Source organism: Lathyrus oleraceus, chromosome 4 (genome assembly GCF_024323335.1).
Source record: "Lathyrus oleraceus cultivar Zhongwan6 chromosome 4, CAAS_Psat_ZW6_1.0, whole genome shotgun sequence".
In the NCBI taxonomy this organism is placed as follows: domain Eukaryota; kingdom Viridiplantae; phylum Streptophyta; class Magnoliopsida; order Fabales; family Fabaceae; genus Lathyrus; species Lathyrus oleraceus.
This window is the reverse complement of record NC_066582.1, coordinates 477,625,057-477,630,195: the sequence shown is the minus strand read 5'-3', so window position 1 is coordinate 477,630,195 and position 5,139 is coordinate 477,625,057. Positions and strand designations below refer to the sequence as shown.

General features: G+C 37.1%; 1 non-coding gene across 1 annotated transcript; it reads right to left on the bottom strand.

Moving 5' to 3' along the window:
- Positions 1-4,774: 4,774 nt before the first annotated feature.
- Positions 4,775-4,881, bottom strand: LOC127077973 (small nucleolar RNA R71). Its single transcript, XR_007787730.1, has one exon. It is a non-coding gene; the product is annotated as a small nucleolar RNA R71 (small nucleolar RNA).
- Between the last annotated feature and the right edge of the window lie 258 nt (positions 4,882-5,139).

Below are 5,139 nucleotides of genomic sequence, written 5' to 3'. Positions count from 1 at the left end.
TGAAGCTCAACCCCCTTGAGAATCAAGAAACCCTAATTTGTACCACAAACCCTCAAATGATTAATGATCAATTCAATCAATGAAACCCTCAGCTTGCATCTTAACCTCTTTATCTTCTGACCAAGACTTAGGAGGATGACTTGCTCAATGTAGCCACATGATATGCAACATGCTAATGACTAATGACCTAAGAAATGCAATGCAATATGTCAAGCTAGTCCCAAGAGAGGAGGGCAAATTTTGAGGTGTTACACATACTTATCATTTTTGTTAGGCTCGACAAGATTATCCTCGTTTGAAGGTCTTAACAACTTGCAGAAGTAAGGTGGCCCTGACTTTAAGTATACTAGATTAACCTCACTCTCTTTGGTTCCATCACCATCGAATATTTGGTCTATTTCATCGACTTAGGATTATTTTTCCTTTTTATGATATTTATTTGACCTAGCCTTTTTAGTTTTCATGTGTTCGACTTGCCAAGCCTTGTAAGCTAGTTGGGCCATGTCTCTTAAATATCGGGTGTCTAACTTCTTCCTAATGGAATTTTCCATACCCATGTAGCTAATTTGACCAATTAACATTCAAACACTTATGTGAAACACCTTGCCTTAATTATCCTAAACCTGTTATGGTAGTCGTCTATTGATTCAGACAACTTTCGCCTCACACTAGATAACTTTTTGACGCTAATATTGGACTGGACCATGTAAAATTGTTCATGGAATACTCTTTCCATGTTGTTCCAACTACCTATGGAACATGAGGGTAAGATGGTAAACTATGTGAAAACATCTTTAGTCAAGAAGAATTTCATCTTCAAATTCTCGTTATTGGATATGTCTCCTGCCTTCAACTAATACCTTGCCACATGTTCGACAGTAGATTCATTAGTATCCCCTGCAAACTTAGTGAACTTGGGAATTTTCCAACCCCTTGGTAATTCAGTCTGCAATACATAATCAGATAACGCAGAGACAAAATTTGGCCTATGCAGACTGACATTGAGGCTATTATGGGCCAAAATCGATTTGACCATATTAGTTACATTGTTATGCCCCCCAAAATTGTTTTGCTGGACATTCCTAACTACTTGGTCATCATCTTGGTTTCTATGCACCATTATTACCTCATGGCCATTTTGGCCTACATTACCTTTAACTTCCCTGGGTATGGGTGTTTCGACAGGTATTGCTTGTTATGGTATATGTAACACCCCTTTTTCTACCCCAAATTATTTAGCACATAATCAGAGTAAACAAGCACGCATATAAAGAAAAGGGCGTCACATCGATGTTTTCGAAACTTAAAACTTTCAAAAACCAACAATACACCTGATCATTCAAAATAACACATTTCACTCATCATGAATATTCAAGCAATATGTGTTCGCAGCGGAAAATAAAGAATACTCATGTATTTCATAATATGATCCATGTCCCATACCATGATCACCTCTCAATAATCACTTCAAATAAAATAAAACAATTAATGACATAAAGCATATCAAAATAAGATATGAGTTCAATACCACTAATCTACCCAGTGTTACATGACCAGAGCATTGACTCATTACCTAAATTCAAACTAAATACGGAAACTCTCCAGCTATTCTTGAGCAAGCTACCGTCCACCTACTCCAGCAATACTACTCTGTAGTATCTGCACGATACCCATGTAAAGGTAACATTCAAACAGAAAGGGCGAGAATTCAAAATCATTATGAAATAGCATAATAAGGCACAATGAATTAAAACACAATTTAAGAATTCATCACACTTGGTATCATCACGTCAATAATATTAATCAACAATCATCTCACATATTTCAAACGTACATCAATACATGCATTCAATGATCACATAACTATAGACGACTCAATGCAAGACAATGTGACTCCATGCATGTGGTACCTCAATGTGAACTCAAAGTTTCACCACTTTCCGATTCAATATCTAGAATCCAAGCCACGCTTCCGATCCGGACAAGACCAAAGCCCTACGTCTATTTCCAATTAAGGATCACCGTTTAAATACTACGCCTAATCCCAATTAAGGATTAACGTCTGCTACGTCTGTTTCCAATGAAGGATCACCGCTTAAATACTACGCCTAATCCCATTTAAGGATTAACGTCTGCTACGTCTGTTTCCAATGAAGGATCACCGCTTAAATACTACGCCTAATCCCACTTAAGGATTAACGTCTGCTACGTCTGTTTCCAATGAAGGATCACCGCTTAACCACTTCCACAATGAAGTCAACCATGCTATGAATGAATGCACACATACCAACACATATGCAATTAAGACCATCTATATACCGTCTTAACATCCCACATATCACCATGACTCATAATTGGTACATATACACATTCATCACAACACATCAATTACGATTACATATGATAACATGAAACTATATCACATTCTAGGACTCAATTTAATTAAATCATATTATTATTTACTTCAATTTATTTCATTTTATTCGATATTACTCGTTATTTTCTTTCTATTTATCTCAGGTAGTCTATTTGAAGCACAAGTGAAAAAGGAAGAAAAGGAGGTGAAAAAAGGAATGAAAAGAAGCAAATATCAAAAAGCCAAAGCCCAGCCCAAGAAGCACAGGCGCTGCACCTGTGACGAGCGTCACAAAGGCTGTGACGAGCGTCACGCTTTGCCCACTTGTGTTACGAGCGTAACACATGGTGTGACGGACGTCACACCATTCTCCTATATTTTTGGCTTCAGAGACGTTGAGGCCTATTTGCACGCCTGACCATTTGCCACGTGAAGACCTTTGACGCGAAATACCTTTGGAAACAGTTACAACAAGTGACCAATATAAATAGTAACCTTACGGAAAACCCTAGAGGTTCCACGCTTCTTCGCTGTTTTCTCTTTTTCGCATTTTTTCTCTTCCAGCAGTACAAGCACATTTTTACAGCATTACTTTTACGATTTTTATATTGTTTCCTTTGCAATTTCTATTTTTCTTTTTCAGCAATTACTTAATTTTTTGCACAGTAGTTTCTACACCGGAAACTATTGTGTACCTTTCACTAGATCTAACCTTACGTTAGACCCTAGATTTTTATTCCTCCAATTTTATTTTCCTGCCCGATTGAAGAATTCAAGAACAAATCCAACCGGTCTGTGGTGGAGTGTTCAAGACTGCTATTTAATTACTCAGGTTCTTTAATTATAGTTTGAATTTATATATGCTTTGTTTTACTGTTTATTTATGTTATCTGCCTGAGATGAAATTATTTATGCATGCTGATTATTTAGATCTGTTTAGTATGTCTGGCTAATTCATTTAGGTGTCGGTATGTAGAGTAAGCGGAATGAAGGAATCAAAACTAAGTTGGTTTAATTAAGTTTAAAATTAAAATCACTCTTTTCATGGTCTCAATTTACAGGTTTAATAACAAGGTTTTTGTACGAAAGTAAAAGACATAAAGAAGTTAAAATCAATAGAACGAGAGTTTGAGTTTTTAACTGGACAGTGTAAATTGGACATTAATTCTAAATCAGGGCGAAAGCAATTTATAGAGTTAATTAAATTCTAATCTTTTTCAAAAAGTATTTTTAAATGTCGAATGTGAGGACGAGAGTTAAGCATTTGAATTTAATTATATAATCTAAGTCAATAGAGCGAGAGTTTGAGACAAGGGTGTTTAAACGATTAGTACTTTTCTTAAAAAGAGTTTCTACGGATCCTATTGTTTTCAAAGAGTGGTTTTTGACTTAACTAATAAGTGACAGCTACGTTAATATAAAATCATAGTTTATTCAACAGAGCGAGAGTTTGAGATAAGACTTTTAATCAATAGTGTCAACTGAAAGGATTTATTTTAAAACCAAGAAACCAACAAAGAATTGATTCCCTAATTACGACGAACTACATACCGATATCCGCTTATTAGATATTTAATTTAGATCTTATTTTAGTTTTAGCTTTTCCCCCGAACAATCAAAGTATTATCCGCCTTAGCTTTACGAAGTAACCTTAGAAAACGGTATATCGATTCATAAGTCCCTGTAGGATCGATATCTTTTAAAACTACGCGATAGAACTGTGCACTTGCAGTTTGTACCCTAAATCCGACTCATAAAGTCGCGATCAAGTTTTTGGCGCCGTTGCCGGGGACTTTTATTTAGTCGATATCGTAACTCTTCTGTTACGCTGTAGAGACTAAGGCTTTTCTTTTTCTTTTCTTTCTTTCGTTGATTTGTATGCCACACACTCGCTCACAAGGCGAACCGTTCTATTTACGAATCAACGATATCGAACTATATCTCCGAGTCTTACGACGAATTCAGGAATATCGTGCTGCAAACAATCTCCCTCCTAGCGAACTTCCTGATTTCAAAAATCTTTTTTCTTCGATACCCGAGATGGCAGAACCAGCTCGTGCTCTTCGAGATTACGCCGCTCCATCGCAAGATGAGCCGCATTCGAGTATTGCTCCACCCGCAATCGAAGCAAACAACTTTGAACTTAAACCTTCACTGTTGCAGGCAGTGCAACAAAACCAATTCTCTAGAAATCCTACCGAGGATCCAAACCTTCATTTATCCGTATTTGTTCAATACGCTGATACTTTTAAAGCTAATGGTGTCACTTCAGAGGCAATTCGACTTCGTCTTTTTCCTTTCTCGTTAAGAGATAGCGCTAGAAGATGGCTCCAGTCTCTTCCTTCCAACTCAGTCACCACATGGAACGAGTTGAAGAAAGTCTTTCTTGCCCGATATTTTCCGCCAAGCAAAACAGCTATGTTAAGAGCCCAGATAAATGGATTTAAACAGAAAGATAACGAGTCTCTTTTCGAAGCATGGGAAAGATACAAAGACATGATGAGACTTTGTCCACACCATGGTTTAGAGGACTGGTTAGTAATTCATACCTTCTATAATGGTCTCTTGTACAACACGAGGTTAACAATAGATGTCGCCGCAGGTGGTGCACTAATGAACAAACCATATGCTGACGCTTACCAACTTATCGAAAGCATGGCTCAAAACCACTATCAGTGGGGAAGCGAACGAACAATGGTGGAAAAACCTCAAACGAAAACTGGCATGTACGAGATAAGTAACCTTGATCATGTTAATGCAAAAGTGGATGCTCTGGTCTAGAA